Source organism: Pinus tabuliformis, chromosome 3_1 (assembly GCF_031772625.1).
Source record: "Pinus tabuliformis cultivar Carrire ecotype Pingquan chromosome 3_1, CPIR1, whole genome shotgun sequence".
NCBI lineage: Eukaryota > Viridiplantae > Streptophyta > Pinopsida > Pinales > Pinaceae > Pinus > Pinus tabuliformis.
In genome coordinates this window covers 549,945,238-549,969,655 of record NC_142301.1, presented here as the reverse complement: position 1 = coordinate 549,969,655, position 24,418 = coordinate 549,945,238, and positions in this window count along the sequence as shown.

Genomic DNA, 24,418 nt, shown 5'->3' with positions numbered 1-24,418 from the left:
GTTCTTGTTCATTCAGAAGCCACATTTCTTGTCTAAAAATCTTTTCATTTTGATCTACTCTCTAAACTAAGCAAGTTTCAAATAAGCTTAGTGGTTTCCCCTCCATTTACCCCTTCATCCATATTAACTCTAACACTACTATGTAAACCTCCCTACACTACCTTTCCCCTACTAGTATTAACACCATGGTGTATAAACCCCAAAATTTTGTATAAATATCCCTCCCCTTGGCATTATAGCTGTATGTTCTCTGAAAAGGAATCAAAATGACATCTGGTCACTTTGATGAGCCTCCACTATCTCTCTCTCCCTTGCTACAGCTCAATCCACTCATTTAACCCTTCAAAACCAAAGAAAAGCCTATAAAAACCCTTTCTAACCATAAACCCCATTCAGATTATTGAAAAAACCGAAGAAATCCCGAAAAAACCCATAAAAACTCACTATTCTAAGGTCCCCGCCCGAAATATTTAAAAAGAATATTTTAATCGGCCGGCAGGTCCCCCCCAACCTGCACGATCCGTCGGAGGACCCGCCAGCCGTCCGATCTCGAGGCGCCCAGATCTTACGGTGGGTGGTCATTGCTGTTCCCCGACCTGCCGACTTTTAGAGTCCGGGGAAAGCGGTTTTACCACCTCCGTACCCTGGACGCGTCTCAATCACCGGGGTTGTTCGGAGCCCCCCTCCCCAATACCACTTGCCAGCAAAAGCGGTGCGGGGAACCCGCTTACCACCCTCCCTGTTACCACCCTTCCCCCTGCGTCATGCGCACGTCATCCTGACGTCACCTCACCTATGCCCGCCCCCGCGTCCCGTGGCCCTCCACGCAGTCCTGCCACCGCATCCACCCGCCACCATGTCCTGCCACCCTGGCGGACACCTCAGCAGACACGTCACCTCCGTACCCGGGCCCCGCCATGACGTCATGCTGATGTCATCGGCGGAAAAGCGCCAAATGCACATTTTTTCCAAAATTAACGTTATAAACGACTAAATGAGTCGTTTTCGGTCATTATCACGCGCAAAAGAAGTAGCCGTTGTCGACCAGCTGCCGCGAAATCTGTCCTCCAGCCATCAAATTCGACATTACAACCGCTGCAAATTCAGGATTCGACGCCATTAAGCCTCCACAGGCCGGCCCGCAAGCTTTCAAGCCAGTTTTTCCAGGTATTACGCCAGTTTTCCTACTTTGCCCATGCATTCCAATTCTCTATAAAATTCACCATTAAAAGACTGCTAAAACTCCTAAGTTCAGCTCTGCCTGCCATCTGAAGTGAACCCAAACAATCTGCACCATCCCTAAACCACAATTCGACCCTGGAGCGATCAGTCCGCGGGCTAAAACTGTAAAATTGCCCCTGAGGTGCTCGGCATTGTTCCCTTTTGCCGAGTACAGGCCACCTGCATTCTTACCAAAGAAACATCACTGTCTCTAAAGCTTGCCATTAGCAATTCACATCCCTGTGAATTTGCAGTAAACCACAAAAGCCAGCTTGCATTTTTTCATTAAAAGGAAGACACTAGCCTATGTTTACAGTTCACCTGCTACTTAAGTCCTTATAGACTTGTTAAGCCAGTACTTCCACCTGCACAAATTCAGATTATAGCATGGCAGCCTCTGCATCCTCTTCCCTCAGTGTAGCTCCATTAAATCAAACCAACAAGGAGCTGGAGGCCTTGCCATTCATTGACAAGGATTGTCTCATTGGGGAATTTGAGGGAGACAGGGACTTCTTGAAGACATTCACTCAACTAAGGGAAGATTATAAGGAGGGGCATGGTACACATGGGATATGGGAGTCAAACCTGCCCTATTACTGTCTCCCAGCTGTGAATCTTTTCCCTGAAATCATCCACCTATGTGCTGAACACTATGATGTCCAGCACAGAGCTGTCAATACTCCATCAGGGAGGATCCTCTTCTATATAAATGCTGACTCCATCAACAAGATGTTACAGTTTGATCAGACAGAGTTGCTGGTCCCGTTCTCCACAACTTATTTGCTGGAAACTGGTGATAAGATGACCAGTGAGGAGCTGCAAAAGGTCACCCGGAACTTCATGAGACCTGAATACCAGCCTACAGGGCCACCTCCCTATCTGAGGGAGCATTTCGATGATATAGGCAGGCTATTACTAGACATGATAGCCTATGTATTGGGATACCAAAACAGTGAGCATGTGGATAAATCCATGCTAGTGTTGCTGTCTGCTTACAGCCCGCGTCAACCCCCTGCCCGAAAGTATAACTTTGCTAAGTTTATAGCCAATAAGATTCATGATCAATTAAGCAAGGTGGACAGACAGGGGGTCTTCAGATACTCAGCTTACATATACCATCTGTTCATGTTTCATCATTCTGAAGCCTTCCCATGTTACATCAGAAGGCTGGATAATAAAGGGGAGAGAAGATCTGTCATCTTCTGGACCTCAGTTTATCATAAAGTCACAAATTCACCCTATACCTACTGTGAATTTGTTGACCAGTTTGTGTACCCAGTTTCTTGCATGCTGATGAGCTCCCCTCCACCTAGAATATCTAATGAAATCAAGAAAGCTCTGCAGCTCTCTAAAAAATATAAAATAGGTGACTGGTACCTATATGAACACCATACTGTATTCAGAGTTTATGTTTGTGAGCTCTGTCCATACAGGCTCCCCAAGTATGTACCTATGAGGTTGTTTGCCTTGGAGTATTACAGGCAATTAATTCAGTCAGACCTCACCCATTTCCACAGCTCCAAGAAAAAGGCCCACCTTAGTTTCAAAAATGAGTTGGGCCCCTTCATTATGAACAAGAAGGAAGGATGGGAATCTGCAGACTTGGTCCTCAAAGACAAATATAAGTTGTCCTATAGTTTTCGATGGGTCCCTTATGACCCTCAAGGTTTCATCACTGCTAGGAGAAATAAGTACAGACTCCTAGGTATTAAGCACTGTCACTACCCACAAATAGAAAAGTATGCCAATTTGCAAGAATGGCAGCTGGACACCCTAGTGGAGAGTTTAACTGAAGAAGAAAGAATGCTTAAAAACATGAAAGAGCTTGAGAAGACTATTGACCTGGACTATGTGCAGCAGGTACCTTTCAGGCCGCCTCACTCAGTAGGAGAAGGGACCTCAGTGACAAGGACAACACCACAGGCACCCTCTACATCGGCAGCAGCAGTGGATAAAGGCAAAGGCATAATGGATGCAGAACATGAAACACTGAAAGAGAAGGCAGCCCCTTCAACTGAACAGCAAACTAAGCAGCAAAATGAGCTGCAGAGGGAGGAACAAACAGAGCAGCTGAAAGATCAAACTCCTCCTCCACAAACTCAGACTCCTACAGCACCTATTCTGCAAACCCCAGCCCATGAGGAGAGGGGTTCTAAAAGAGAGAGAGAAGAGTCCACTCCTATTAGTGGACCTTCCCATCAGCCAAAGGCCAAAAGACAAAGGGCAGATTCCCCTGAGGTGGAAGACATTACTGAAGATGTCTTAAACAGCACAGGAAAGGACAGGGAGGGAAGCCAACATACAGGGACAAGCTCCTTTCAGTAGGAGCAGACTTTACAGCTTGGTTTGGAGGTGTCATCCTCATCTCACCAAAGCCAGAAGCCTAAAAGCACTAAGGCTTCTTTTAAAAAGATCAAGGCAGCAAATGAGTTATTAAGGGCTGAGGTTTACAAACAGTTCATAGATGCTACACCAGCCCAGCAGGAAAGATTGATGTCGGTCTATGACTTCAAGGAAGAAAAAATGATATTCAGCCATTTCAAACCCAAGGGGCCACAGCCAATGACAACTGCAGATTTTATCAAAACAAGGGTGGAGGTCCTAGCTAAAGACATACATCCTATGGACCAGATTGAACTCCACAAGCAGACTGGGGAGATGGTCTATGCCACATTGGTTGAGAAGGCCACACTGGCCCATGAGCTGAAAGAATCCTTGAAGAACACAAACACTCAGCTTGATTTTGAGAGGATGTCCTCTAAGGCCAAGGACAATAGAATAAAGTCTCTGGAGGAGATTATTATTGATCTAGGGCATGATCCTAGTGATCCAACAGGTGTAAAGGCCCTCATAAAGAAGAAAGATGATGATCTGAATGCCATGAAGAAGAGGTTGGGGTTGTTACCTACAGAACACCCCCAGACAGCAGAACTACAAAAAGAAAAACAGCTTGATGAACAACTTGACCTCCTTCTACAGCAAGATCAGAGGATCAAAGAATTGGAGAAAGAACTGGAAGGAACGCTACAAGAAAAACAGGGAGAATCTACACTCCAGGCTCCTCCAACAGCTTCATCAACAGCAACAACTTCAGGGGCAACAGTGGCCCCTACAACAGAAGCAGCAGGCACAACAGCAGCTCCAGATGCCCACCCAAGTGTAGAAGAATTGACCAAGGCTGTCAAGGCAATGGAGCTCCAGGCAGATGAGATAAAGAAAGCAAATGACAAATTGGCAGAGATAGATGCCAAGTATGACAAATCAGAGGTAACTATAGCAGAACAGGGCAGAGAAATTAAGGCCCTAAAGGATAAAATAAAGGCCCTGGAAAAAGAGCTCAATCTGGAAAGTACCATGGTCGACATAAAAAGAATTTTGTGGGGTAAGATTACCCAAGCTGTCACCAAACAATGGAAATCCATCAAAACAATCCATGAGTACATGGATTTAGTTGGCCAAGCACAGACAGAAATCCAGAGGGCCAAAACAGTGCTAGGAAACAGACCTGAGCAGGCAAACCAACTGATAGATTTTTTGAACAGGCAAGACAAAGAGGAGCTGGCAGCCATTGGCATCGTCAACAGAACAGAGGCCATCCTCACAGCTAAAAAGGTGCTAACTCTCAAAAGTTATGTACAGACTGTAGAAAGAAAATGCTATGAAATACAGGCTGAGGTGGAGGAGTATAAACTCAAAATGGGAATGCTGCAAGCAAGGGGATTGCCTGGCCTGCTGAACAGCACAGGGAAATTGATTACCAGTGATCAATTCACCAACAGAATGGCTACTTACATTGAAAATCAAATCACAGCATCTGGCAGTACTCCTGAGGAAACAGGGCCTCCAACAGCACAGAGCTTGTACACTAAACTTGAAGGCCTATTTTTCATTGAAAGTGAGGCAAATCATTTGTTTGAAACTCCTCCTAACTTTTGGCGGTATACAGAGGCCGATGAGATTCTAATAAAAATTCGGAGACATCAAATGCCAAAGGAAGATTGGTGGCAAGCAATGCTTCAAATTCTGCCACGGTAGCTCCAGCTGTTCAGTCACTGCCAGCTCCAGGTCACTATCAAACAAATAGAAGGATAAAGTGAGCATTAAAAGCAGCTGAATGCAGACTCAGCATTTAGACTATGTCGGCTAGCCAAAAAGATAAAGAAATGCGTAAATTTTGGCGGTACACCCCTAACCAACTCCAAGAGCCACCAAGTCAGCAGTCTCTGACCTTTTTCTGACAGCTAAGGGACTAAAAGTGATCACAGCATTTACTCTCTCAGCGGCTACACTCCAGCAATTAACTGAGCATTTATGGAACATTCACTCTCCTTTCTGATATTTTCTTATGTAAATTTGTATATATACTCCCCTTAGTAACGCATAAGGGGTTGGTAATTTTTACTCTGAGGCATGTATACTCTGTATTTACAGAAAAGTTTAATACAAAGAGCAATTTCAGCTCAGTGATTTCCTAAAGCTATGGTGTCTTGTTGATAATTTAAGTGCTGTTGCAGAATCCTTGCGTTGTCTGGTGGAATGATATGTTTCCTTTAAACTCTGTTCTGTTTCCCTATGTTATTTCATTTTCATATTCTTATCATATCTAGCAACAAAGAAAAAGAATAGCTCAGGACATGTTTCTTAACACCCTGTGCTCAATCTTATATTGCTGTAAATGTTTTCTTCAGGATTAAAACAGACATGAATTCTTAAATGCTCATGTTACATTTAATTCCATGTTTTGAATGTTATCTAGAAATTCTTAAATGCTTCCAGGTAACAATTGCTTTTCTTTCGTATCAGTTTATAGAAAGATCCTTAATTGCCTTTCTTATCCTGAACATGTTACACACAAACTCAATTTCAAAGCATTGTTCCTCGGACAATTATCCTGCTCTGCAGCTTTCCTTATTATATCAACATAGCACACCAAACCAAAGGACCACTGACTCCATTGCCCAATGTTATATAAGATACTGGTAAGAGCATACACATTTGACTGAACCTTTTCCAACCAAACAAATTTAAACCAAAATCAAAACTTCACATCTAGCCTAAGATACTATCAGAACAGAGACAAATCATAAAGAGATAGCCCTCTCTGATTACAGTTTGGCTAGAAACTGTAATCCAAAGACTGGTTAGTGGTTACCCCGGCCGTATTCCCTTGGGAGTCATAGGGAACAACCTGGGTGATAACACCACCAACGTTGTGTATAAATATAAGAGGAATTTTCCTCATTTGGACTCACTCATCTCATCACATATCTCTCTCTCTATTGCGCATATATGAGTCTCTTCTCTACTGCGCTGAAATGGTTCTCTCTCTCTCACACATGTGAAGCCGGAAACTGCTGAAACTGAAGCTGCAACTACAGAAGTAAAGATTGACTTGCGTGGCCTAGAATATCTCCTCTTTGGAACTACGTTGTAGGTTCATCTGAATCTCCTTTGAAAGCCACAACTTTTGGTGGTGGAATGAAGTCAATCTGACGAACGGTTTGCAAGATATCGACTGCCCTAGTTTGAAGCCGGAAACTGCTGAAACTGAAGCTGCAACAGCAGAAGTAAAGATTGACTTGCGTGGCCTAGAAGATCTCCTCATCTGAAAAGCACTGTAGGTTCATCTGAACCTCCTCTGGAAGCCGAAACTTTTTGTGGTGGAATGAAGTCAATCCCACTGTCGGTTTGTGAGATATGGTCTGCCCTAGTTTGATAATGAAGCCGCTAATGCTGATGCTACTGATCTAGGGTTTGCTACTGCTGATATGAATCAGATTTATTGTACTATTTCTCTCTGCTGAATTATTGAAGATAAAATAAGATTTGATCAAAGGGTTTCCCCACACATTGTGGGGTTTGTCCCTGGCTAGCCGCCACATCTTGTGTCTCTTGTCTTGGCTTGTTTTCTGTCAATCATTTAATGTTCCATCTGCACTTTACTTTATGTACATGTGATTGCTAATTGGTGGAATATAATAAGAAAAAGAAGTAAACTGTTATAAGCATAGAACATACCATAACTTAACATGGTATCAGAGCTGAGGTGAAGACAAAGCCCGAGCAAGAGCAAGAGCAATCATTGAAGAGAAGATTGGCAAGGCTATCCTAAAAGAACTATGGGGTCCTCAACACTCTTTCCTGCTGAAGACAAGCTCCGTGAGAAAGCTGACTATCACGGATGGAAGATGTCTATCGATCTAACCCTTGAATATCAAGGAGTGCTGGACCATGTAAGAGGAAATATTTTTCAGCCTTCATCAAATGCATCTGCTGCTGCCTGGAACAAATGGAAAAATGGAGAAGTCAAAATAAAGAAGATCATCCGGGACTCTATCGACAAGTGCTTGGTGGCCTACATCTCTGATCTAGAAACCTCCAAGGAAATCTACGACAGACTGGTGAGTTTATTTAAAGTTAATGATGCAAATCAAGTTTTGTTTCTTAGAAATAAGTTGAGGGAAATCAAGAAGGGTAAAGATGAAAGTATGCAAGCATACTTCTTAAGAATCACCGAGATCAAGAACGATCTCCTATCTATTGGGGAAACCATTATTGACAGAGAAATGACACTCACAACTCTCGGAGGATTACCATCTGAATGGTATGTGTTTAGGACTACTCTTTTGAACTATAATGTAATTCCTCGTTTCGAGGAATTAATGGCTAGATTCATTCAAGAACAAACAAGGGTAGAAGTGCAAGAAATGCCCATGCCTAAAGTTCCTCCTACTGCCTTTTCTTCTCATGCAAAGAGAAGAAAGGACTCACATCGGGACGATGATCAAAATCCCTCAGATGGAAAATCAAAGGAATGACAAATTCAACAACAAAGGTAAGAGGAGAGCTGGAGATCTAGGAAGAGGACAACCATTCAGGAAGGCTAGAAATTCCAGGATGTATTAAATGCACCTGACCTCAAAACGAACCTAGTGTCCATCTTGGCAATGGAAGACAGAGGCTACAAGGTAACCTTCAGCAATGGCAAGGTATGTATATGGAAAAATAATGATAAAGATTCCTTTATACTTGGGTTTAGTGTGGATTCATTATATCAGGTCGATGGAAGTCCGCTAGGTGTCATGTCTTGTGACACAACTCTTTAGTCCAAACTTTGGCATCGGAGATTTTCCCACCTTCATTACAAAGCTCTACCCGATGTAAGACAGATGGTAACAGGGATGCCTGAATTCCAAGTAGAGAAAGAAGGTGCATGTCCGGGATGTGCCGAAGGAAAGCTCAAAGGGGACCATTCCCCTCAATCCAAAGAAAGACCTCCGATATATTACAGTTGGTTCACTCAGGCATACCTGAGGTTGGCATTAAGAGGGAGACTACTACACCACATACTCCTGAGCAGAATGGTGTGGTGGGAAGGAAGAACTGCATGATGATGGAAGTTGTCTGGGCCATGCTACATGATCAAAGACTTCTGAAGTTTCTATGGGCTGAAGCTGCAAACACTGCCGTATATGTACAAAATCGATGCCCTCATCAAGCATTGGGTTCCAAGACTCCTGAAGAAAAATTCACCGGTAAGAAACCTGATGTTTCTCATTTTAAAATTTTTGGAAGCCCTGTGTACTTTCATGTGCCGAAAGAGAAAAGAAATAAATTGGGAGCATCTGGAAAGAAGGGAATTTTTGTGGGCTATGGTGAAAATAATAAATTCTATAGAATCTATGTAGTCGATCAAAGGGAAGTCATAATTAGTCATTATGTCACCTTTGACGAAGATATCGCTCTCAGCAAGGTGATCAATCTTCCGACTTGGAGGAGCTCTCAAGAAGCCGACACCAGGGAACCGAAAGAAAAGGATGATGAATCAATGCCTGATGTAGAAGAACCCATGGATCCGATTGATCCTCCTCCATATGAGCCTTCCTCTTCTAAGAAGAGGCCTTCATGGCTTAAGGGGTTACTTGATGATGCTGAAGGACATGCTGCACCCCGAGGAACCTTTCGTGAAAGTAAGAAACCTAATAGGTATCAAGGATACCTGACCATCATGAGCACAATCATACAAAATGAGCCTTCGTCATTCTCAGATGCCGTCAAGCATCAAGTATGGAAGGATGCTATGACCGAAGAATATGAGTCTATTATGGAGAATGATGTCTGGGAAGTAGTTCCTAGACCCTGGACAAGACAATTGTTACTTCAAAATGGCTTTACAAGATAAAGCATGCAGCAAATGGAAGTATGGAAAAGTATAAGGTTCATTTTGTTGCTCGTGGTTTATCCCAGAAGGAAGGTATAGACTATGATATTTGCACCTGTTGCCAGATATACGACCATCCGCTTGATCATAGCCCTTGTGACTTCACAAGGATGGAACCTACATCAGATGGATGTTAAGACTGTGTTCTTGCATGATTTGATCAAAGAAGAGGTCTATGTGGAGCAACCCGAAGGATTTGAGATTTTTGATTGAAAATCTCATGTATGCAGGTTGAAGAAGGCTTTCTATGGGCTGAAGCAAGCACCCCGAGCATGGTATGAGAGGATCGATAGCTACTTGATGAAGTTGGGATTCACTAGGAGTGAAGCCGATCCTAACCTTTACTTTAAGGTTGAATATGAAAAGCCTATCATACTGGTGTTGCATGTGGATGACCTCTTTCTACAAGTGCAAACCCTCTCATTCACAAATGTAAGAGGGAGATGGCTTCTAAATTTGAAATGAAGGACCAAGGACTTGAAGTGTGGCAGAAGCCAAGGGAAATTTTCCTATCTCAAGGAAAATATGTGGTTAAGGTATTGGAAATATTTGGTATGATGGACTGCAAGCCTGTGTCTACCTTGAGGATCTTAACTTTTAAAAGTTATATGGTAGTGATGTCGGACTAGATTTCGGAAATGCCTCTGAGTTTCATAAACTCATTCGCATTACTGTTCTTGGTGAACCTCCGTCCGAACATATGTTTTGCAGTTAACATTTTGAGCTCATATTTGGTTGAGCTTCACTGGATTGATGCCTCGAATCTTCTAAGATGTCTTTAGGACACAATCTCTCATGGATTAAGATACACTGTCGAAGATGTGAGACTACTTGGATATACTGATGTTGATTGGGCAGGTAGTGTGGTAGACCGTAAGAGCACTTCCGAGTGCTGTTTCACCTTGGTATCTGCTTCGATAGCCTGGATGAGCAGGAAGCAGAAGTCAGTGACTTTGAGCACCACTGAAGCAGGATATACTGTTGCTAGCATGACCTCGTGTGAGGCAGTCTAGTTGCGAAAGCTCTTCAGTGAGCTGTTTGGATTTACATTGGATACCATTGTGATTCTCTATAACAACCAGAGGTGGGATTTGATTATTCAGGAATCTCGTATTCGTCGATTGCTCCAGTAGATAGACATCATCTGGGATATGGTAAGTTGATGAGCAAGGAGGCTCCATCGCATTAAGATGATGTACAGGTTGATACACCTTGTCAAAGCACTGAGGAAAGATCTAATTTGTGATTTTCGCAAACGACTTGGAGTCATCAAGAAACCCTTGTACAAGGGTCCTACATGTTGCATACATTGAGCTTTGGGAGCTCTGAGGGCTTTTGGTTCTTACTGGAGCAACATACGACCACAGGGTGACTCACCCTCCCCTGGTGGTGCGCACTGGAACAAGATGATTCGCTCTCTTGTGGAACAAGATGATTAGCTCTCTTGTGGAACAAGATGATTTGCTCTCTTGTGGGACAAGATGATTCGCTGTCTTGTGGAACAGGATGATTCACTCTCCTATGTAGCAGGATGATTAGTTCTCCAATGAGGCCTGGATTGATGTGTTCTCCATGGCGATTGTAGGAGGATTGATGTGTTCTCCTGTGAGGCCTGGATTGATGTGTTCTCCTGTGAGGCCTGGATTGATGTGTTCTCCATGGCGGCCTGGATTGATGTGTTCTCCATGGAGATTGTAGCAGGATTAATGTGTTCTCCTGTGAGGACAGGATTGATTAGTTCTCCTGTCGAGGCATCCTACCCATGTAGTCTGGGACTCATGCGAAGTACCTCTCATCTGATCAATGAGCAGGGAAATGAAGTTAGGGACCATAGTAGTACCGATGGACGCATCGTTGTAACTACCATACTCCCTACGCTAGGATGACCTCCATTGATCTGGGATCAATGATACTGGTTTGGGACCAGTGGTAGGAGTTGTACCATACTATGACGCTGACTTCGGGTCGGTTGAGACTGGTCTGGGATCAGTGGTACATACTCTGAGGCTGAATTTGAGTTAGTGGAGGATGATATTGGTCTGGGACCATGGGAGTTGTACTCACTATGACGCTGACTTTGTGTTGGTTGAGACTAGTCTGGGACAAGTGGTACATACTCTGAGACTGACTTTGAGTCAGTATGATACATCCTCGATCATTTCTTCTTCTTCATAATTCGGACAAAAGCAGAGTAGAACAGAACAATGCAAGAGTAGAGCAGAACAGAACAAAACAATACAGATCAGTGCAGGGCAGAGCAAGACAAAGCAGAACAGGAAAAATAGAGCAGAGCAGGGCAAGGTTCAGGTTGTACAAGGCAGTGCATTTGATGGATGAATAGTAACGATCATAGACAGATTGCAGATGAAGTTCTCCATGGTTGAGAGGGAGTGTTAAAACTGGAAACCAGGGCAAAACTTCATGTGGGTCATCTTATTCATGGCTAATAATATTTTTATTAGATTCCTCTCGTCGAGAGGTGTAGGATTGATATAAAGATCATCCAATTCCAATAAGTATTCATGGAGATATGAATTTATTTTGATTATGGAATTATTATCAAGCCGAGCTACAACTCATGTAGGCTCAGAAGCCCAACAGTCACATCTATTCACCCACCAAAGTTTTGTATAAATATAAGAGGACTTTTCATCATTTGGACTCACTCATCTCATCACATCTCTCTCTCTCTACTGCGCAGATATGAGTCTCTTCTCTACTGCGCTGAAATGTGTCTCTCTCTCTCACACATGTGAAGCTGGAAACTGCTGAAACTGAAGCTGCAACTGTAGAAGTAAAGATTGACTTCCGTGGCCTAGAATATCTCCTCTTTGGAACTACGCTGTAGGTTCATTTGAATCTCCTTTGAAACCCGCAACTTTGGTGGTGGAATGAAGTCAATCCGACGAACGGTTTGCAAGATATCGACTGCCCTAGTTTGAAGCCGGAAACTGCTCAAACTGAAGCTGCCACTGCAGAAGTAAAGATTGACTTGCGTGGCCTAGAAGATCTCCTCACCTAAACTGCGCTGTAGGTTCATCTGAACCTCCTCTGGAAGCCGAAACTTTTGATGGTGGAATGAAGTCAATTCGACTGTCGGTTTGTGAGATATGGTCTGCCCTAGTTTGATAATGAAGCCGCTAATGCTGATGCTACTGATCTAGGGTTTGCTACTGCTGATATGAATCAGATTTATTGTACTATTTCTCTCTGCTGAATTATTGAAGATAAGAGAAGATTTGATCAAAGGGTTTCCCCACACATTGTGGGGTTTGTCCCTGGCTAGCCGCCACATCTTGTGTCTCTTGTCTTGGCTTGTTTTCTGTCGATCGTTTAATGTTCTATCTGCACTTTACTTTATGTACATGTGATTGCTAATTGGTGGAATATAATAAGGAAAAGAAGTAAACTGTTATAACCATAGAACATACCATAACTTAACATGGTATCAGAGTTGTGGTGAAGACAAAGCCCGAGCAAGAGCAAGAGCAATCATTGAAGAGAAGATTGGCAAGGCTATCCTAAAAGAACTATGGGGTCCTCAACACTCTTTCCTGCCGAAGACAAGCTCCGTGAGAAAGCTGACTATCACGGATGGAAGATGTCTATCGATCTAACCCTTGAAGATCAAGCAGTGCTGGACCATGTAAGAGGCAATATTGTTGGGCCTTCATCAAATGCATCTGCTGCTGCCTGGAACAAATGGAAAAATGGAGAAGTCAAAACAAAGAAGATCATCCGGGACTCTATCGACAAGCGCTTGGTGGCCTACATCTCTGATCTAGACACCTCCAAGGAAATCTACGACAGACTGGTGAGTTTATTTAAAGTTAATGATGCAAATCAATTTTTGTTTCTTAGAAATAAGTTGAGGGAAATCAAGAAGGGTAAATATGAAAGTATGCAAGCATACTTCTTAAGAATCACCGAGATCAAGAACGATCTCCTATCTATTGGGGAAACCATTACTGATAGAGAAATGACACTCACAACTCTCGGAGGATTACCATCTGAATGGTATGTGTTCAGGACTACTCTTTTTAACTATAATGTAATTCCTGGTTTCGAGGAATTAATGGCTAGATGCATTCAAGAACAAACAAGGGTAGAAGTACAAGAAATGCCCATGCCTAAAGGCCCTCTTGCTGCCTTTTATTCTCATGAAAAGAGAAGAAAGGACTCACACCGGGACGATGATCAAAATCCCTCTGATGGCAAATCAAAGGAATGACAAATTCAACAGCAAAGGTAAGAGGAGAGCTGGAGATTGAGGAAGAGGACAACCATTCAGGAAGGCTAGAAAGTCCAGGATGTATTAAATGCACCTGACCTCAAAAGGAACCTATTGTCCATCTTGGCAATGAAAGACAGAGGCTACAAGGTAACCTTCAACAATGGCAAGGTATGTATATGGAAAAATAATGATAAAGATTCCTTTACTCTTGGGTTTAGAATTGATTCATTATATCAGGTCGATGGAAGTCCGCTAGGTGTCATGTCTTGTGACACAACTATTTAGTCCGAACTTGGGCATCGGAGATTTTCCTACCTTCATTACAAAGCTCTACCCGATGTAAGACAGATGGTAACAGGGATGCTTGAATTCCAAGTCGAGAAAGAAGGTGTATGCCCGAGATGTGCCGAAGGAAAGCTCAAAAGGGGACCATTCCCCTCAAGTCAAAGCAAGCCCTCCGATATATTATAGTTGGTTCACATAGGCATACCTGAGGTTGGCATTAAGAGGGAGACTACTACACCACATAATCTTGAAGAGAATGGTGTGGTGGGAAGGAAGAACTGCACGATGATGGAAGCTGTCCGGGCCATGCTACATGATCAAAGACTTCTGAAGTTTCTATGGGCTGAAGCTGCAAACACTGCCGTATATGTACAAAATCGATGCCCTCATCAAGCATTGGGTTCCAAGACTCCTGAACAAAAATTCACCGGTAAGAAACCTAATGTTTCTCATTTTAAAATTTTTGGAAGCCCTGTGTACTTTCATGTGCCAAAAGAGAAAAGAAATAAATTGGGAGCATCTGGAAAGAAGGGAATTTTCGTGGGCTATGGTGAAAATACTAAAGGCTATAGAATCTATGTAGTCAGTCAAAGGGAAGTTATAATTAGTCATGATGTCACCTTTGACGAAGATATGGCTCTCAGCAAGGTGATCAATCTTCCGACTTTGAGGAGCTCTCAAGAAGCCGACACCAGGGAACCAAAAGAAAAGGATGATGAATCAATGCCTGATGTAGAAGAACCCATGGATCTGATTGATCCTCCTCCATATGAGCCTTCCTCTTCTACGAAGAGGCCTTCATGGCTCAAGGGGTTACTTGATGATGCTGAAGGACATGCTGCACCCCGAGGAACCTTTCGTGAAAGTAAGAAACCTAATAGGTATCAAGGATACTTGACCATCATGAGCACGATCATACAAAATGAGCCTTCGTCATTCTTAGATGCCATCAAGCATCAAGTATGGAAGGATGCTATGACCGAAGAATATGAGTCTATTATGGAGAATGATGTCTGGGAAGTAGTTCCTAGACCCTGGACAAGACAATTGTTACTTCAAAATGGCTTTACAAGATAAAGCATGCATCAAATGGAAGTATGGAAAAGTATAAGGTTCATTTTTTTGCTCGTGGTTTATCCCGGAAGGAAGGTATAGACTATGATATTTGCACCTGTTGCCAGATATACGACCATCCACTTGATCATAGCCCTTGTGACTTCACAAGGATGGAACCTACATCAGATGGATGTTAAGTCTGCATTCTTGCACGATTTGATCAAAGAAGAGGTCTACGTGGAGCAACCCGAAGGATTTGAGATTTATGATTGAAAATCTCATGTATGCAGGTTGAAGAAGGCTCTCTATGGGCTGAAGCAAGCACCCCGAGCATGGTATGAGAGGATCGATAGCTACTTGATGAAGTTGGGATTCACTAGGAGTGAAGGCGATCCTAACCTTTACTTTAAGGTTGAATATGAAAAGCCTATCATACTGGTGTTGCATGTGGATGACCTCTTTCTACAAGTGCAAACCCTCTCATTCACAAATGTAAGAGGGAGATGGCTTCTAAATTTGAAATGAAGGACCAAGGACTTGAAGTGTGGCAGAAGCCAAGGGAAATTTTCCTATCTCAAGGAAAATATGTGGTAAAGATATTCAAAAGATTTGGTATGATGGACTGCAAGCCTGTGACTACCTCGAGGATCTTAACTTTTAAAAGTTATATGGTAGTGATGTCGGACTAGATTTGGGAAATGCCTCTGAGTTTCATAAACTCATTCGCATTGATGTTCTTGGTGAACCTTCGTCCGAACACATGTTTTGCAGTTAACATTGTGAGCTCATATTTGGTTGAGCTTCACTGGATTGATGCCTGGAATCTTCTGAGATGTCTTTAGGACACAATCTCTCATGGATTAAGATACACTGTCGAAGATGTGAGACTACTTGGATATACTGATGTTGATTGGGCAGGTAGTGTGGTGGACCGTAAGAGCACTTCCGAGTGCTGTTTCACCTTGGGATCTGCTTCGATATCCTAGATGAGTAGGAAGCAGAAGTCGGTGTCTTTGAGCACCGCTGAAGCAGGATATACTATTGCTAGCATGACCTCGTGTGAGGCAGTCTGGTTGCGAAAGCTCTTCAGTGAGCTGTTTTGATTTACATTGGATACCCTTGTGATTCTCTATAACAACCCGAGGTGGGATTTGATTATTGAGGAATCCCGTATTCGTCGATTGCTCCAGCAGATAGACATCATCTGGGATATGGTAAGTTGATGAGCAAGGAGGCTCCATCGCATTAAGATGATGTACAGGTTGATACAGGTTGTCAAAGCCCTGAGGAAAGATCTAATTTGTGATTTTCCCAAACGACTTGGAGTCATCAAGAAACCCTTGTACAAGGGTCCTGCATGTTGCATACATTGAGCTCTGGGAGCACTGAGGGCTTGTGGTTCTTACTGGAGCAACATACGACCACAGGGTGACTCACCCTCCCCTGGTAGTGCACACTGGAACAAGATGATTCGCTCTCTTATGGAACAAGATGATTCGCTCTCTTGTGGAACAAGATGATTCGCTCTCTTGTGGAACAAGATGATTCGGTCTCTTGTGGGACAAGATGATTCTCTCTCTTGTGGAATAGGATGATTCACTCTCCTATGTAGCAGGATGATTAGTTCTCCTGTGAGGCCTGGATTGATGTGTTCTCCATGGCAATTGTAACAGGATTGATGTGTTCTCCTGTGAGGCCTAGATTGATGTGTTCTCCATGGTGATTGTAGTAGGATTGATGTGTTCTCATGTGAGGACAGGATTGATTAGTTCTCCTGTCGAGGCATCCTACCCATGCAGTCTGGGACTCATGGGAAGTACCTCTCATCTGATCAATGAGCAGGGAAATGAAGTTAGGGACCATAGTAGTACCGATGGACGCATCGTTGTAACTACCATACTCCCTACGCTAGGATGACCTCCATTGATCTGGGATCAATGATACTGGTCTGGGACCAGTGGTAGGAGTTGTACCATACTATGACGCTGACTTCAGGTCGGTTGAGACTGGTCTGGGATTAGTGGTACATACTCTGAGACTGACTTTGAGTCAGTGGAGGATGATATTGGTCTGGGACCATTGGAGTTGTACTCACTATGATGCTGACTTTGTGTTGGTTGAGACTGGTCTGGGACCAGTGGTACATACTCTGAGACTGACTTGTAGACAGTATGATACATCCTCGATCATTTCTTCTTCTTCATAATTCGGACAAAAGCAGAGTAGAACATAACAATGCAAGAGCAGAACAGAACAAAACAATACAGATCAGTGCAGGGCAGAACAAGACAAAGCAGAATAGGAAAAATAGAGCAGAGCAGGGCAAGGGTCAGGTTGTACAAGGCAGTGCATTTGATGGATTAATAGTAACGACCGATAGACAGATTGCAGATGAAGTTCTCCATGGTTGAGAGGGAGTGTTAAAATTGGAAGCCAGGGCAAAACTTCATGTGGGTCATCTTATTCATGGATAATAATATCTTTATTAGATTCCTCTCGTTGAGAGGTGTAGGATTGATATAAAGATCATCCAATTCCGATAAGTATTCATGGAGATATGAATTTATTTTGATTATGGAATTATTATCAAGCGACCTACAACTCATGTAGGCTCAGAAGCAAAAACAGTCGCATCTATTCACCCACCAACATTGTGTATAAATATAAGAGGACTTTTCATCATTTGGACTCACTCATCTCATCACATCTCTCTCTCTCTACTGCACAGATATGAGTCTCTTCTCTACTGCGCTGAAATGGTTCTCTCTCTCTCACACATGTGAAGCTGGAAACTGCTAAAACTGAAGCTGCAACTGCAGAAGTAAAGATTGAATTGCATGGCCTAGAAGATCTCCTCTTTGGAACTATGTTGTAGGTTCATCTGAATCTCCTTTGAAAGCCGCAACTTTTGGTGGTGGAATGAAGTCAATCCGACGAACGGTTTGCAAGATATCTACTGCCCTAGTTTGAAGCCAGAAACTGCTCAAACTGAAGCTGCAACTGCAGAAGTAAAGATTGACTTGCGTGGCCTAGAAGATCTCCTCATCTGAACTACACTGTAGGTTCATATGAACCTCCTCTGGAAGCCGAAACTTTTGGCGGTGGAATGAAGTCAATCTGACTGTCAGTTTGTGAGATATGGTCTGCCCTAGTTTGATAATGAAGCTGCTAATGCTGATGCTACTGATCTAGGGTTTGCTACTGCTGATATGAATTAGATTTATTGTACTATTTCTCTCTGCTGAATTATTGAAGATAAAATAAGATTTGATCAAAGGGTTTCCCCACACATTGTGGGGTTTGTCCCTGGCTAGCCGCCACATCTTGTGTCTCTTGTCTTGGCTTGTTTTTTGTCCATCGTTTAATGTTCTATCTGCACTTTACTTTATGTACATGTGATTGCTAATTGGTGGAATATAATAAGAAAAATAAGTAAACTGTTATAAGCATAGAACATACCATAACTTAACATGGTATCAGAGCTGAGGTGAAGACAAAGCCCGAGCAAGAGCAAGAGCAATCATTGAAGAGAAGATTGGCAAGGCTATCCTAAAAGAACGATGGGGTCCTCAACACTCTTTCCTGCCGAAGACAAGCTCCGTGAGAAAGCTGACTATCACGGATGGAAGATGTCTATCGATCTAACCCTTGAAGATCAAGGAGTGCTGGACCATGTAAGAGGCAATATTTTTGAGCCTTCATCAAATGCATCTGCTACTTCCTGGAACAAATGGAAAAATGGAGAAGTCAAAACAAAGAAGATCATCCGGGACTCTATCGACAAGCGCTTGGTGGCCTACATCTCTGATCTAGACACCTCCAAGGAAATCTACGACAGACTGGTGAGTTTATTTAAAGTTAATGATGCAAATCAAGTTTTGTTTCTTAGAAATAAGTTGAGGGAAATCAAGAAGGGTAAAGATGAAAGTATGCGAGCATACTTCTTAAGAATCACCGAGATCAAGAACGATCTCCTATCTATTGGGGAAACCATTACTGACAGAGAAATGACACTCACAACTCTCGGAGGATTACCATCTGAATGGTATGTGTTCAGGACTACTCTTTTGAACTGTAATGTAATTCCTGGTTTCGAGGAATTAATGGCTAGATGCATTCAAGAACAAACAAGGGTAGAAGTGCAAGAAATGCCCATGCCTAAAGGTCCTCCTGTTGCCCTTTCTTCTCATGCAAAGAGAAGAAAGGACTCACACATGGGACGATGATCAAAATCCCTCTGATGGCAAATCAAAGGAATGGAAAATTCAACAGCAAATGTAAGAGGAGAGTTGGAGATCGAGGAAGAGGACAACCATTCAGGAAGGCTAGAAAGTCCAGGATGTATTAAATGCACCTGACCTCAAAAGGAACCTAGTGTCCATCTTGGCAATGAAAGACAGAGGCTACAAGGTAACCTTCAGCAATGGCAAGGTATGTATATGGAAAAATAATGATAAAGATTCCTTTACTCTTGGGTTTAGTGTTGATTCATTATATCAGGTCGATGGAAGTCCGCTAGGTTTCATGTCTTGTGACACAACTCTTTAGTCCGAAGTTTGGCATCGGAGATTTTCCCACCTTCATTACAAAGCTCTACCCGATGTAAGACAGATGGTAACAGGGATGCCTGAATTCCAAGTAGAGAAAGAAGGTGTATGTCCGGGATGTGCCGAAGGAAAGCTCAAAAGGGGACCATTCCCCTCAAGCCAAAGCAAGACCTCCGATATATTACAGTTGGTTCACTTAGGCATACCTGAGGTTGGCATTAAGAGGGAGACTACTACACCACATACTCCTGAGAAGAATGGTGTGGTGGGAAGGAAGAACTGCACGATGATGGAAGCTGTCCGGGCCATGCTACATGATCAAAGACTTCTAAAGTTTCTATGGGCTGAAGCTGCAAACACTGCCATATATGTACAAAATCGATGCCCTCATCAAGCATTGGGTTGCAAGACTCCTGAAGAAAAATTCACCGGTAAGAAACCTGATGTTTCTCATTTTAAAATTTTTGGAAGCCCTGTGTACTTTCATCTGCCGAAAGAGAAAAGAAATAAATTGGGAGCATCTGGAAAGAAGGGAATTTTCGTGGGCTATGGTGAAAATACTAAAGGCTATAGAATCTATCTAGCCGGTCAAAGGGAAGTCATAATTAGTCATGATGTCACCTTTGACGAAGATATGGCTCTCAGCAAGGTGATCAATCTTCCGACTTTGAGGAGCTCTCAAGAAGCCAACACCAGGGAACGGAAAGAAAAGGATGATGAATCAATGCCTGATGTAGAAGAACCCATGGATCCGATTGATCCTCCTCCATATGAGCCTTCCTCTTCTAGGAAGAGGCCTTCATGGCTTAAGGGGTTACTTGATGATGCTGAAGGACATGCTGCACCCCGAGGAACCTTTCGTGAAAGTAAGAAACCTAATAGGTATCAAGGATACCTGACCATCATGAGAATGATCATACAAAATGAGCCTTCGTCATTCTCAGATTCCGTCAAGCATCAAGTATGGAAGGATGCTATGACCGAAGAATATGAGTCTATTATGGAGAATGATGTCTGGGAAGTAGTTCCTAGACCCTGGACAAGACAATTGTTACTTCAAAATGGCTTTACAAGATAAAACATGCAGCAAATGGAAGTATGGAAAAGTATAAGGTTCATTTTGTTGCTCGTGGTTTATCCCAGAAGGAAGGTATAGACTATGATATTTGCACCTGTTGCCAGATATACGACCATCCTCTTGATCATAGCCCTTGTGACTTCGCAAGGATGGAACCTACATCAGATGGATGTTAAGACTGCGTTCTTGCACGGTTTGATCAAAGAAGAGGTCTATGTGGAGCAACCCGAAGGATTTGAGATTTATGATTGAAAATCTCATGTATGCAGGTTGAAGAAGGCTCTCTATGGGCTGAAGCAAGCACCCCAAGCATGGTATGAGAGGATCGATAGCTACTTGATGAAGTTGGGATTCACTAGGAGTGAAGCCGATCCTAACCTTTACTTTAAGGTTGAATATGAAAAGCCTATCATACTGGTTTTGCATGTGGATGACCTCTTTCTACAAGTGCAAATCGTCTCATTCACAAATGTAAGAGGGGGATGGATTCTGAATTTGAAATGAAGGACCAAGGACTTGAAGTGTGGCAGAAGCGAAGGGAAATTTTCCTATCTCAAGGAAAATATGCGGTAAAGATATTGGAAAGATTTGGTATGATGGACTGCAAGCCTGTGACTACCTCGAGGATCTTAACTTTTAAAATTTATATGGTAGTGATGTCGGACTAGATTTGGGAAATGCCTCTGAGTTTCATAAACTCATTCGCATTGATGTTCTTGGTGAACCTCTGTCCGAACATATGTTTTGCAGTTAACATTGTGAGCTCATATTTGGTTGAGCTTCACTGGATTGATGCCTGGAATCTTCTGAGATGTCTTTAGGACACAATCTCTCATGGATTAAGATACACTGTCGAAGATGTGAGACTACTTGGATATACTGATGCTGATTGGGCAGGAAGTGTGGTGGACCGTAAGAGCACTTTCGAGTGCTGTTTCACCTTGGGATCTACTTCGATATCCTGGATGAGCAGGAAGCAGAAGTCGGTGACTTTGAGCACCGCTGAAGCAGGATATATTTTTGCTAGCATGACCTCGTGTGAGGCAGTCTGGTTGCGAAAGCTCTTCAGTGAGCTGTTTGGATTTACATTGGATACCATTGTGATTCTCTATAACAACCAGAGGTGGGATTCGATTATTGAGGAATCCCATATTTGTCGATTGCTCCAGCAGATAGACATCATCTGGGATATGGTAAGTTGATGAGCAAGGAGGCTCCATCACATTAAGATGATGTACAGGTTGATACACCTTGTCAAAGCCCTGAGGAAAGATCTAATTTGTGATTTTCCCAAACGACTTGGAGTCATCAAGAAATCCTTGTACAAGGGTCCTGCATGTTGCATACATTAAGCTCTGGGAGCTCTGAGGGCTTGTGGTTCTTACTGGAGCAACATACGACCACAGGGTGACTCACCCTCCCCTGGTAGTGTGCACTGGAACAAGATGATTCGATCTCTTGTCGAACAAGATGATTCGCTCTCTTGTGGTGCGAAATGATTCGCTCTCTTGTGGAACAAGATGATTCGGTCTCTTGTGGGACAAGATGATTCACTCTCTTGTGGAACAGGATGATTTTCTCTCCTGTGTAGTAGGATGATTAGTTCTCCTGTGAGGCCTCGATTGATGTGTTCTCCATGGTGATTGTAGCAGGATTGATGTGTTCTCCTGTAAGGCCTGGATTGATGTGTTCTCCATCGTGGCCTGGATTGATGTGTTCTCCATGGCGATTGTAGCAGGATTGATGTGTTCTCCTGTGAGGATAGGATTGATTAGTTCTCCTGTCAAGGCATCCTACCCATGCAGTCTGGGACTCATGGGAAGTGCCTCTCATCTGATCAATGAGTAGGGAAATGAAGTTAGGGACCATAGTAGTACCAATTGACGCATCGTTGTAACTACCATACTCCCTATGCTAGGATGACCTCCATTGATCTGGGATCAATGATACTGGTCTGGGACCAGTGGTAGGAGTTGTCCCATACTATGACGCTGACTTCGGGTTGGTTGAGACTAGTCTGGGATCAGTGGTACATACTCTGAGACTGACTTTGAGTCAATGGAGGATGATATTGGTCTGGGACAATTGGAGTTGTACTCACTATGACACTGACTTTATGTTGGTTGAGACTAGTCTAGGACCAGTGGTACATACTCTGAGACTGACTTTGAGTCAGTATGATACATCCTCGATCATTTCTTCTTCTTCATAATTCGGACAAAAGCAGAGTAGAACAGAACAATGCAGGAGCAGAGCAGAATAGAACAAAACAATACAGATCAGTGCAGGGCAGAACAAGACAAAACAGAACAGGAAAAATAGAGCAGAGCAGGGCAAGGGTCAGGCTGTACAAGGCAGTGCATTTGATGGATGAATAGTAATGACCGATAGACAGATTGCAGATGAAGTTCTCCATGGTTGAGAGGGAGTGTTAAAATTGGCAACTAGGGAAAAACTTCATGTGGGTCATCTTATTCATGGCTAATAATATTTTTATTATATTCCTCTCGTCGAGAGGTGTAGGATTGATATAAAGATCATCCAATTCCGATAAGTATTCATGGAGATATGAATTTATTTTGATTATGGAATTATTATCAAGCCGACCTACAACTCATGTAGGCTCAGAAGCCCAACAGTCGCATCTATTCACCCACCAACGTTGTGTATAAATATAAGAGGACTTTTCCTCATTTGGACTCACTCATCTCATCACATCTCTCTCTCTCTACTGCGCATATATGAGTCTTTTCTCTACTGCGCTGAAATGGGTCTCTCTCTCTCACACATGTGAAGCCAGAAACTTCTGAAACGGAAGCTGCAACTGCAGAAGTAAAGATTGACTTGCATGGCCTAGAAGATATCCTCTTTGGAATTGCACTGTAGGTTCATCTGAATCTCCTTTGAAAGCCGCAACTTTTGGTGGTGTGTTACCGGGAAAAGTGTCTATTTAGAACTGCTCTATCCCACTAAGGTGTGACAGCTGCCTTAGAAACAAATAGAGAAAAACTACTTTTGTATTTCCTTTATGAACTATAGATAGAGAGGAATAGGAAGAACCAACCTGTGTCTTACGCTAATCCTTTGATCCAATCTCTCTCTTCTTTGATAGCTTCCAGCTACCTGCTCCCTTACTTGCCCACCTTCACCAAGTACCTGTAAGATCACAGAAGAAGAACACTATACAAAGACATGGATCTATATTCATAAACAACTTAGGATCAGATTTAAGTTAACCATACAAATGTAACAAGCATCAATGATACAAAAGCATGGAGGAAAAACTCAAATAGTTTTTATTGATAAACAAGAAAAGGTCCAGGAGGAGTTACAACCGATGATTCCTGACCCAACATCAACCTCCCAGCAAAGAAGCCCCTCTTCACCTCCAACAAAGCATATATCACCCAATACTCTGATGTTTGTCTCAAAACCAACAACAATTCCTTACAATGTGAAAAATTCTAGCCTCTGGATCTCTGGGATGAGGGATCCATATATAGATATGTGTAAGGAGGATGAGTCAGCTTGTGATTTGATTAGTGTCTTCTGTCTGTCAGTTCTTGCTTCCACTTGGAGACTGAAGGCCTCTTACTCATCCTTGGTCAAATTCAGTGAGGCAAGTGTCACAGGAAAAGATTCTGGAAGTTTCCATTGTCTCTCCACCTCGCGGAATGACACTGTCATTTGTCATTTCTCGCCCAACGCACCCTCATACTACATTTAGGTGCATTGAAACAAACCTAGCCAGTGTATTTGGGTGCAATGCAATGCAC